The following is a 12509-nucleotide window of genomic DNA, read 5'->3' as shown; positions in this document are numbered from 1 at the left end:
GACCCTGGAAAAAGCAGCCGCCACTTTTCCCACCTCGCCGGGTGTGATCGCGCCCACGCGCCCACATGGAGACGGGAGACGAGTTCACCTCCCAAAATCCCGGGGATCCAGTGCCAAGGGAAGGGCCGGCACACCTGGATGCTCGCCTGGGGCCGTGCAGCAAGGAGCAAGCCAAGGGAAAATGAGGGGCAGAGGGTGGGAAGGGCAAATTCCAGCTGGGAGAGCTGGGAGAATCTTCCCAGTGCCCTCGGAAAGCCAAGGAAAGATGAGGGGCAGAGGGAAGGGCAAATTCCAGCTGGGAAAGCCGGGAAAAATCTTCCTGCTTCCCTTGGAAAGCCAAAGAAAGATGAGGGGCAGAGGGAATGAGGGAAGGAGAAAATCCAGCTGGGAGAGCCGGGAAAATCTTCCCGCTGCCCTCGGCTCCGTGTCCGGCCGCTGGCCAGAGGCTGAGCCGGGGCATTCCTGGAGCACGGAAAACTTCCCTGCCCGGGGCAGAGCCAGGAGGAGGAGGAGGAGGAGGACGGAGCCCTGCGTGCCCTGGCAAGGGCGACATCCTCGGCTGGCAGGGCTGGGGACGCGCCAGCAGCCCGGGGATGCGGGATAAAAATAAAGGCGAGGCGAGGCTGGCCAGCTCCTGGCGGCTCCCACAGAAGGAGCTTTGTGGTCTCGTCCCCACCCCCGCGGCACAGCCAGGACCTGGCAGCTGCCATGGGAATGGCCCGGGGACCTCCCTTGGCACAGGGAAACTGAGGCACGGAAGGGAGTGACACGGGTCGGGCTGCTGAGAGGGGAGGGGGTCAAACCCAGAATGGTCGGAATTGAAAGGATTTTCCCAGGATTTTGGGGCCTGGCAGGCTCCGTGTGGGGCAGGTGAGGATGTGGGGCCGTGACTCAGCCGTGGGGCCGTGACTCAGCCGTGTCAGTTCGGTTGGAGAAGCAGAACCAACTCCCCCTGCCCCAGGCTGCTCCTGGGACTCTCCCGGGGATCCGGGGCAGCCACGGCTTCTCTGGGAATTCCATCCCAGCCCCTCCCCACCCTCTCAGGCAGGAATTCCTTCCCAAAATCCCATCCAGACTTCCATGACAGGAGGAACGGGAAGGAGCAGCAGAAGGAACTGAGACCTTCCAGCCTGGCCTGTGGCCACCAGCAGCTGCCAGGGCAAAGCCCAGAGCCGGGCACGGGGCCTTTGGCATCCCAAATCCCACTCCATGAGGGACGAACCCTCGCAGGGAAGCCACGAGGGGAGGGATCCAAGCCAGGCCCACCCTTTGCCCCACCAGGCTGGATCTCCAGAGGGCTCAATTCCACGAGGGAGCCCTCGGGGAGGGGATTTTTCCTGGCTCAGAGGGTTTGGGACCACGGCAATCCCACAGCCAGCTCCATCCTTGGCACAGGAGACCCAACTCGCCCAAATCTTGGCTCTGCCACCCCCAGGATGGGCTCGGAGCCCACCCCGGCGCTCAGCAGCTCCATCCACAGCACCGAGCTGTGCTCCCGCACCCTCCAGGCAGGATTTGGGTGGCACTGCCCCTTCGGATGGCTCCTGCTGGCAGCTGGGCCCTGCCAGGCGTGGGAGAGGCTGGGAGAGGCTGGGTGGGTGTCCCGTGGGGGGCCGGGAATGCTCCCGGCGGGGGTGGGGAGAGCAGCCCCTATTTCTGGGCGCACAGGTAGCACGTTGGTGCTTGGTCACCGCCTGCCGTGCCAGCCCGGTTAGTCACAGCTCGTTAAAAATCAGAAAAGCTGGGAGAAAAATATCTCAGAGCCTCGGCAGGAAAACGTGCTCAGGGATGGAAAACACGGGGTGAAATCCTGCAAGGATTCGCTGTCAGCCTGAGCAGCCACGGGACACGGACGCTGCGGGGACATGTGACACATCCCCCTGGCCGCAGGGCACGGCGACACCGAGCCGGTCCCTCGCAGGGTGGTGGCACCTCCCACCTCGAGACAACGCGGGTGACACGAGGACAAGGCCGAGCGCGGTGCCACCCCCGGCCCGCTGAGTGCGCCCTGCTGTCCCCTCCTGCCCCATCCTGCCCTGCCGGGCACATCGGGGGCTCAGCCACGGCCCCCCCGCCCGCCGCCTCCCACCAGCGGCAGCCAGAGCGGGGTTTAGTCAAGCAAAAGGAGGGCAGCAGCAGCTGCCTGCAGCCCTCTGCCTCCTCCTCCTCCTCCTTCTCCCTTCAGAGCCGGGCACGACACAGCCCACGCCATCTGTGCCCACCTGTGAGGGGCTGGGACCGTCCCCAGGCCACCCTAGAGGTCGCCTGTGAGGGGCTGGGGCATCCCCCGGCCCACAGCATCCATCAGCTGCTGGGCAGAGCCCACCTGTGTGGGACCGGGACCCTCAGGCCACCCAGAGCCCACCTGTGAGGGGCTGGGACTGTGCCCAGGCTGGGCCTTCTGTCCCTTCCTGGGGCAGGACCCTTCTGTGAGGGGCTGGCACCACCATCCATCACTTCCCTGGGCACTGTCCACCTGTGAGGGTCTGGGACCATTCCCTGGCCACTCTAGAACCCCCTGTGAGGGTCTGGGACCACCCCATCCCGGCCCATCCATCACTCCCAGGGCACGGCTCATCCCCGGAGCCTGCGGACCCTGCGCCCCCCGTCCCCGCGTCCCCCCGGTCCATACCCACGAGCAGCGCTGGCAGCCGGTAGTCCCCGGGCTCGCTGGCTCTGCCCGGCTCCCGCAGCCTGGCGGCGGCTCGGGGGGAAGCTCCAGGGGGCTGCTTTGCCCAGCGGGGCAGCATCGCGGGGGCAGCGGCAGGCGGCTCGGCTGGGAGCGCGGCTCGCCGATCTGCGCGACAAACACACGCAGCTCATCGCATCTGCTTAACGCGGGCCGGGCACGGGCTCCATGAGCATTTCGGCATTTCAAGCCACACTCCGGGCCCGGCAGGGTCGGCTCCGAGCAGCCGGATCGGGCGGCGCTGGCTGCCGGTGCTGATTAAACGCGGGGTGGGCTCGTTACCGAGCGAGGGGAGGGTGGCACCGACCTGATCGCGCAGCTCTGACCTCGCAGGCGTGCGGCGGCTGTCACCTCGCATCCAGCGCCGCCACCGCCACCTCAAACCCAGCGCCGCCGCCGCCACCTCAAACCCAGCGCCGCCGCCGCCAGCTCAAACCCAGCGCCGAGTCCTCCGCGCCGGGGAGCGGAGCCGCAGCGAGGCCGCGCTGCTGCCGAGCGCTCCCCGCTCCTCTCCCCGCGCTACCGAGCGGCTCCCAGGCTCGTCTCCACGGCCGGCGTTCCCCGCTCCCGCCGCTCCGCCAGCTCCCATCGCTTCCCCTCACATCCTGGCCCTGCCCTGGCAACTTTCCCCCCGGTTTGTCCCTCCGCTCGCTCCGCTGGGCGCGGACGGTTCTCGCTCTGTTTTCCGCCGTTCCGGAGCTCCCTGCGGGTCCCCCGGGGATTTTTTCCCCCCTTCCTTCCCCTGGAAATGTCAGCGTGCCCCCTCAAACGCATCACATGGGCCGGGCAGTGCCAGCAGCCGGGCAGAGCCATCAGCGCCCGGATTGTCGCGCTGCCCTCCCCGTGTCCCCCGCCGGTGACACCGCGGGGCTCTGCCCGAGCTGCCACCAGCCCCGGAGCCGGCCCCGAGGGTCCCGTGAGCCAGGATGTCCCTGATGGCACCGCGCTGCCAACCCCTGGGCACTGACACCCCGAAATGTCCCCGCTGTGAGCCCGCTGCCGATCCCCCGGGAGCTCGGGAAGGAATTCCAGAGGTTTTCCGGGTTTGTCCCCAGACGTTTTCCGGGTTTGTCCCCAGAGGTTTTCCGGGTTTGTCCCCAGAGGTTTCTGGGTTTGTCCCCAGTGGTTTTCTGGGTTTATCCCCAGTGGTTTTCCGGGTTTGTCCCCAGAGGTTTTCTGGGTTTGTCCCCAGAGGTTTTCTGGGTTTGTCCCCAGAGGTTTTCCGGGTTTGTCCCCAGGACACGGCGCTGGTCACTGCGGGCAGGGTCGGGCCACAACCCCCATGGATGGAACTGACCATTCCCAAAATTCCCAGGGTGAGGGGATGATTCCGAAGGAAGGAGGAGCGGCGAACACCCGAGGGGCGCAGCCCGCTCCTCCCGCACCCATAACCCCATCCCTGCCCCCACATTTTGGGGGTTTCACACGGTGCCATCCCCAGGGTTCCGGGGAGACGCTGCCCCAGCCAAAGGAACCCCAAACCCAACCTCGCCCCTCCCCACAGGGCTGTGACCCTCCAGGGTTATTTCAGTCCAAATGCTGATGCCACAGGATTAAAAATTCTGGAATCTTGGGATCAATAAGGCTGGAAAAGCCTCCCAAGCACTCCCCCGGTGCTTGACGTGTCACCGTGTCCCCAAGTGCCACCTCCAGGTGACCTTTAACCCCCTGCGGGGACGGTGACCCCACACCTCCCCAGGCAGCTCAGGTGGCTCCAGGTGGGAAGAGCTGGGAACCCAGGAATGCTCACACCCCCTTGGATTTTCCTGATTTTTGACCCTGGAGAAACTGAGGCACGGACGGAGCAGGGCCAGGTGCTCTCCCCATTCCCAGCCCAGGGCAAGAAGGGAGAAACTCCAGCGCCCTGAGCTCCTCTTGGAGCCTCTCCAGGCTCCCCAGCAGCCGCAGCCGTGAGTCACAGCTGGCACAGGCGGCACTCACGACACCAGGAACCTTCCCAAAAAATTCCTTCTCCTCGCAGCTGAGCGCTCTGGGCCGGTTCCCGCACCCCACACGCACCGCGGGGGATTTTCCCCCCTCCTCTCCCTCACTTTGGGGCCGGCGGAATCTTTCCCTGTTAATATCCAATATTATCCACGCGAGGCTGATTCCTGCCTGGAGGAGAGGCGGGGATTGCTCCAAAAATAAAGGAGACAGAAAGGTTGGATGCACAAATGCCGAGGAGAGGTGACCAAGGACACGCAGCAGGGCAGGGATGGGACAGGGACAGGGACAGGGACAGGGACAGGGACAGGGACAGGGGCAGGGACAGGGACAGGGCCGGGAGGTTTCTCAGGACCCGCAGCTCCAGGGAAGACGCTCCCTATAACTGGAAAAACTCGGAAAGAGCGGAGATTTTCTCGGGAAAATGCCGTCAGATAAACGCGACGGGGATTAATTGTCCTTCCCTGAAAACCCGGCTGGGAGGATGCGGTGACCTTTTAATTGCGATTGCGCTGCTGATGAGGGGTTAATGAGCTGCCACCTCGCTGTCACCCATTGTCCCCGCGGGCCCCCATTCCACAGGTACTGCAGGTGCCACGCTCCAATCAAAACAAGATTACAAAACAAGACTACAAGATCCATTTCCTCTTATTAACACGTGGACAGAAATATAAAAAATGTAAACTAATGTATTATATAAATGCCACGGGATGGGGGAAGGAGCCGAGGGCAGCTCCAGCGCCCAGGTTTATCCCGGGATAAATCTCAGCCGGCATCACCCGTGCCTGGCATTGCTGTGCCAGCGCAGGGACAGTCCCCAGCAGAGTCCAGCACCATTCCCTGCACCCTGAACCCCCCGGAAAGGAGGGAAACGCCCGGATTTAAATCCGAACCCCGTTTTTCCCCCACTTTGGGCTCTCCCAAGGTGGTGACTTCCCTGCGGCACAACCCGGAGCTGTCAGGGTGGTGACAAAGGTGTCACCCACTGCTGGTGACACCGCTGGAGCCGCAGCGTGTCCAGGAGGCAATTCCCGGGGAAAAGCTGCTAAAAGCAGCTCCGACACTCGGGGTGAGACATCCGCATTCACACCTGCGCTCCAGGACACGATTTCGCTCTCAGCAGCTCCCGGGGAGCCGCTGGATGCTCCGTTCCTTCCATTCCCACTCCATTCCCGCTCCGTTCCCGCTCCCGGCCCATCCCTCAGTGAATCCCGGCGCTCCTCACGATGCCCTAAGTTTTAGGTTTTATATTTTTTTCAGATTCTGTGCTGTTTTACTCAGTGGGACAGTCACGGATCGGGGTTGGGTCGGGAACAGTGGGACAGTCACGGATCGGGGTTGGGTCGGGAACAGTGGGACAGTCACGGATCAGGAATGCGGGCCCCCTCCCAGAGCTGGCGCAGACAGCGGGGCTTTGTGCCCTCACCCAGTCTATAGAGCAATATTCACACAGGCGGTGCCCTCACAGCGGCACAGAGGGGCCTTTGTGTCACCAGCACGGCCACCAGAGATGGGGACAAACAGAGCGCTGGAGGGGGACGAGCGGGGATGGCACAGAGGGGTTACCCAGGAGGGCAGGGACGCTGGGAGGCCAACAAAGCTCGGCCCGTGGCCGGATCAGCCGTGCCCAGCATGGCTTAGGGCGGGGGCACCAGGTGGGGATGGATGTGCCCATGGGTGGTGCCAGGCGGGGATGGCTGTGCCCCATTCCCTTAGGCAGCGCCAGGTGGGGATGGATGTGCCCATGGGTGGTGCCAGGTGGGGGTGGATGTGCCCAATCCTGGATGGCAGCGCCAGGTGGGGATGGATGTGCCCATGGGTGGTGCCAGGTGGGGATGGATGTGCCATGGGTGGTGCCAGGTGGGGATGGATGGGCCCCATTCCCGTAGGCAGTGCCAGGTGGGGATGGATGTGCCCATGGGTGGTGCCAGGCAGGGATGGATGTGCCCCATTCCCGTAGGCAGTGCCAGGCAGGGATGGATGTGCCCCATTCCCGTAGGCAGCGCCAGGTGGGGGTGGATGTGCCCATTTTTGGATGGTGTTCCCAGGTAGGGATGGCTGTGCCCCATTCCCTTGGCTCTGCCATGTCAGAGCCCGATCAGGAGGTGCTTCCCCAAATTCCCGAATTCCTGAATTCCCGCTCCTCAGCCCCCATCCCTGAGCTGTGCCCCCAGGCGGAGGTGGCAGCACTGGAGGCCACAGGGACAGCGGGACAGGCAGAGCCAACCCCAGCGGGAGACCCAGACCCAGCCCCAGCCCTCGGGGCGTCTCGAATGAGCAAAACCCCTCTCCAGGTGGACAGAAAAACCTTTTCCACTTGGAAAGAAGGCTGTGAGTGCCGGTGAGGTATCGAATCGGGAGGAAACTGAGTTAAGCAGTGAAAAAAACCCTTAAAAACCTCTTGGCACCGCGCAGCTCCGAGCCTTTCACAGCTGAAGGGCCCGGAAATGCGGCTCCTGATCAAACCCAGCCAAGTGACGGCTGCTGAGTTCTCAAATCACACCAAAAACTCCTCAAAGCCCTAGCAGAAGCAGCCGGAGGTGTGGCGGGGATGGCTCAGCCTGCTCGGATCCGCGGGCAACATCTGCCGAGCCTGGCATCGCCCTCGGCGCTGGCAGTGCCCGGCGCCGCTCCCAGGCGGGAGCTGCCAAGCGGTGCCAGGTGGAGCCGAGGGAATTTTGGCACCCGCAGGTCCCCTCCAGCCTCCCACGGCCCTCTCATCCCAAGCTGTTCCCGCAGCACCCTCTGGATCAGCCCGTGGATTCGGGGTTTTGCTCCCCAGCTGGTGGCGGAACCCAGCCCCTCCTGGGGAAGCGAGGATTTGTTCCCCGAGCCGAGCGGAGCCTGGCACAGCCTCCCGGGGCTGCAGCAACACCTCGGGGCCCGGCTGGCGCCCGGCGCGCCCGGCACCCACCGCCTGCACCCGGCGCCCTGGCACGGCCCCAAACCCGCTGCTCCAGAACCTCCTCCCCGTTCCCTTTGCTCACTTCGCTCAGAGCGGCCGCAGCATCGGGAGATGCGTGCCCGGTTCTGCCTTAAAATATCCCAAAATCCACCTGTGGGACGGGGAAGGGGAAGGAGCACCAGGAGCGGCTGCGGCAGCGCTGGGAGCAGGGGCCGCGCCAGGAGAGCCCAGATTTGGGGATAGGGGAGAGGGAAAAGCCTCAGCAGGGGCAGCGCTGGGGTTTGGGGGCACAAATTCTCTCCTCACGGAGCTCTGGGGTCGTTGGAAGGATCCCAGGAGGGTTTGGGATGGAGGGAACCCTAAGGTTCACCCCCTGCCATGGTTGGGGACATCTCCCACTGCCCCAGGCTGCTCCAGCCTGGCCTTGGACACTTCCAGGGATGAGGCAGCTGCAGATTTTCTGCCCTTTTCGTGCAGGAAGACCCCAAAATGCCACAGGAGAGGTGTCAAACCTCCTGGCTGAGCCACTGCCAGGCTGCCCCTGCTCCCAGGGGACAATGGGCAGGATGGGATAAATCCAGGGGGTCACTCCGAGCCCCGGGACCACCCCGCTCCCGGGATGCTGCTGGAGAGCCAAACCTCACCTGCCTTGAAAAACTCCATTTATTTCCTCTGGATTTAAGCATTTCCAAACCCCCAGCATCGCTGGAAAAGCCTCGGCATCGCTGGGGGTTTGGAAAGGGTTAAATCCAGAGGAAATAAATGGAGTTTTTCAAGGCAGGTGAGGTTTGGATCTCCAGCTCCATCCCCTGGGGACGCCCCAGCAGCTCCCACCTCACCTGGGGACCTCTGCTCTTCCTCCCAAGGCAGCCCCGGGATTTCAGTCACGCCCGGAGCTGCTGCCGGTGCCAAAATCAGCCGTTAAATCAGCATTTCCCGACCTCTCCGTTTATATCCCCGCGCTCTTTACCCGTTTGGAAGCGGCAGGAGGGAGCGGTTTAAAGGCATCCGAGAGCAATTCTTAAATTAACGATTTGCAAATGGCTTAATTGAGGTCCTGGTCTGGCTCTTTGCAGCGGAGAGGTTCTGAATCATTGCTATTTGTTGGGTTTTATTGTGAATTTCAGGCCCTGGGCTCCGATAAAAGCTTTAAAACCTCGCCTAGGGGTGGGAGTTGTGGCTTGAACTGGGCTGGGAGTTGTGGTTTAAACTGGGCACGGGCAGATGGGGGTGAGGAAACGGAAGGGGGAAAAATAGGAGAGGGAAGAAGGAAATGGGGGAGTTGGGGGATGCTCACAGCCCTCCTGGGGATTTCTGTGGCTTTGTGTAAGGCTTTTGCACTGATAAAAATAAAATTTGGGGTGTTTGGAGGGAGGGAAGCTCAGCCCTGTGGTTGGGGATGAGGGATCCCTGCTGAGAGTGGGGATTTGGGGTTTTAGGGGTGAAGTTTGGACAGGGCTTGGAGCAGCTGGGATGGTGCCTGGTGGGATTGAAGGTCCTTCCGTCCCAAACCATTCCCTGATCCCATAAAGATCCCATAAAGATCTCATCCCCACCAACACCACAGATCCCGGGTACAGGGTTTGGTTTTGCACCTTTCCCAAAATTCATCTCCCGGCAGGGCAGGAGAGGTGGAGGCACCTGGAGGGGACGGAAGGGACTGGGAAATGCTGGAAGGAACTGGAAAGAGGCACCAGGAGGGGCTGGAGAGCATCGGGAAGGGATGGAAGAGACCGGGAAGGGATGGGAGAAGCCGGAGGGGTTGGATGGAACCAGGAACAGCTGGAAGGCTCCGGGAAGGGCTGGAAGGGTCCGGGAAGGGCTGGAAGGCTCCGGGAAGGGCTGGAAGGCTCCGGGAGAGGATGGAAAGCACCATGAAGGGCTGGAAGGTTCCGGGAAGGGCTGGAAGGCTCCGGGAAGGGCTGGAAGGCTCCGGGAAGGGCTGGAAGGCTCTGGGAAGGCTGGAAGGCTCCGGGAGAGGATGGAAGGACCTGGGAACGACTGGAAGGCTCCAGTAAGGGCTGGAAGCCCTCTCAGGCAGCCAAGGCCGCTCCTGTCTGCTCCAACTCCTCTGCCGGCGGGGGCTCTAATTGCGGCACATCAGACGGTAATTATAGGTGCAGTAATTATAGGTACAGCTCTGACGACGCTGCAGCCGTCAGGCGGCTCTGGCAGGAGCAGCCGCGGGGAGCCGGGGCCGCATCCTCTCCCCCCGCTCCCGGCTCTATTTTGGGGAGCTTTCGGCGCTGCCCCGGCCCCCGGACACCTGCTCATCCCTCAGGGCCAGCGCCGGCCCCAGCCCGCTCTCCGGGATGGAAAAGCGGCTCCAGGCTGCCGATCCCGGGGAATTTCCACCGGGAATTGTTTCCACAGGGGAATTTTTTACCGGGGAATTGGTTTCACTGCACCCCGAGCTTCTCCCGGGGTCGATCACCTGTGGATGCGCCCGGAATTCCCAGGGGGAAGCGTCTGAAGCTTCTGCAGCGAGGGTGGCAACGGGGCCAGGACCCAGAGAGGGAACGGGGAGCTCAGACAGATCCAGGGAGGAGGAGGAGGAGGAGGATGGGGAGGAAGAGGAGAATGAGGATAAGGAGGAGGATGAGGAGAATGTGCAGGATGAGGACAGGGTGGATGAGGATGAGGAGGATGAAGATGCCACTGGTTGTGCCGCAATTTTACAAGAGGGGGAGGAAAAAGCCCATGGGGGAGAAGCAATAATTGGATCATTGTAATTAAAAAGCAAACGGTGGCCCGGAACGGGAGAGGGCAGTGGGGACCAGGGGATGGGGACATTTTTCTGTCCCACGGGGTTGGGGACAGCCCTTCTGTGTCCCTCTGGGATGGGGACAGCCCTTCTGTGTCCCTCTGGGATGGGGACAGCCCTTCTGTGTCCCTCTGGGATGGGGACAGCCCCTCTGTGTCCCACTGGGATGGGGACAACCCTTCTGTGTCCCTCTGGGATGGGGACAGCCCTTCTGTGTCCCTCTGGGATGGGGACAGCCCCTCTGTGTCCCACTGGGATGGGGACAGCCCTTCTGTGTCCCACTGGGATGGGGACAGCCCCTCTGTGTCCCACTGGGATGGGGACAGCCCCTCTGTGTCCCACTGGGATGGGGACAGCCTGTCTCCACGGGATGGGGACACTTTCCCCTATCCCAGGGGTCCCTTCCCCTGTCCCCTGCCCTGGGACACCTGTGGCCACCACCCCTTCCCCTGGGAAGCCACGAGCATTCCCACCATTCCCACACAGAATTCCCGGCTCATCCCATCCCAGCTCCCTCCTGTCACCTTCAGCAGGACTTTGGTGACACAACCAGGGGACTTTTGGGGACAAAAGCCACCTCCACCCCCTCCCTGGCTGCTCCAGGGTTTTTCCGGGCTGGATGAAAGCGGCGCCGGTTTCCTCCAGGTGTTCACAACCCTCGGGAAGGGTCAGGAGGCGCTTTGGGGCCGGGAGACAAAACTCATTAATGTCCCCATTAGCGGTGGCCTCGCTGGCGCTGTCACCTCCGCCAGGACGCGGCGGCGCTTTCATCCCCCAGACAGAGGCGGAAAAGCAGACGGGAGGCAGGGAAAATGTTCCAAAGGGTCGGGAAAATGTGGTTTTTTTCCATAATTCTCGCTCCTGATCCCACATCAGCGTCCTTCGGGATGTCACCCCGGCGCTCGTGACTCGGGAGGCGTCACCAAGGGTTTGTGGGCCCTGGTCTGGGGCTGGCAGGGAAAGAGGGGTCGGGAGGGGCTTTCCTGGTTGGAAAAGATTCCCCAAACCCCACGGATCCTACAAATTCTCTGCTGTGCTCCCTTGTGCTGGGTTTGACACCTCCAGGAGCTGCCTGAGCCATTCAACCACTGGGTCCCTAAGGATCGCCACTGAATCCCAAGGAATCACCACTGAATCCCAAAAACCCATTGCCACTGAATCCCAAGGAATCACTGCTGAATCCCAAAAAAACACCGCCACTGAATCCCAAAGAATCACCTCTGAATCCCCAAAAACCATCGCCACTGAATCCCAAAAACCATCGCCACTGAATCCCAAAGAATCACCACTGAGTCCCAAAAAAGTCACCACTGAATCCCAAGGAACCATTGGCACCGAATTCCAAGAGAACATCACCATTGAATCCCAAAGACCATCATCACTCCATCCCCCCAAGAATCACGATTGAATCCCCCAAAAAATTACAGCTGAATCCCAAAGAAGCAGCACCACTGAATTCCAAAATAAATCACTGTTGAATCCCAAAAAAAGTAGCCACTGAATCCCAAAAACCCATCACCACTGAATCCCAAAAACAATCCCAAAAACAATCCCAAAAACAATCCCAAAAATAATCCCAAAAATAATGGAAAAAGGCAGAGCACCAAGGATCCCTCCAGGAGCACCAGGAATCCTTTTAGCAACACCAAAAACCTCGCGATGATCACCAAGGATCCTTTCAGGAGCACCAAGGATCCTCCAGGACCACAAAACTCCACAAATCCATCCTGTCCTCCACCAAAAGTTTGGGAAGCGACGCCTTGACCACAGGTGCCGACCAAAATCCAGGCAGGAGCCTCCTAAAAACATCCCAAAATCCAGGCACGACCCTCTAATAAAACATCCCAAAAACCAGGTGGGACCCTTTAAACCATCCCAAAATTGGGGCTGCAGGTGCTGCCCTCACCCACCACGGGCCCGGCTCCGGGGAGAGGGGCAGGGAAAGAGTGAAAATCACGGAATTGTGGGAAATCCAGGGAAAAGGGGAGGATGCTGCTGGCCCCCGGTACTGACCTGGAGACTTTAAACAAAGGGAACACAGTCCTGGCTTCTTCCCGCCCGCAATTCCATGGAGCCCTGGGTAGGGACAGGAAAGGAGGAGATTCATGAATTTGGGAAATTCCGGCTGGGAATTTTTTATTATTGTTGTTGTTGTTTGTTTGTTTGTTTGTTTGTTTGTTTTCCCAGGAATTCAGATGGGGGGAAAG

The sequence above is a fragment of the Agelaius phoeniceus genome, chromosome 26 (genome assembly GCF_051311805.1).
Source record: "Agelaius phoeniceus isolate bAgePho1 chromosome 26, bAgePho1.hap1, whole genome shotgun sequence".
NCBI classification, from domain to species: domain Eukaryota; kingdom Metazoa; phylum Chordata; class Aves; order Passeriformes; family Icteridae; genus Agelaius; species Agelaius phoeniceus.
This window is presented reverse-complemented; position numbering follows the sequence as displayed.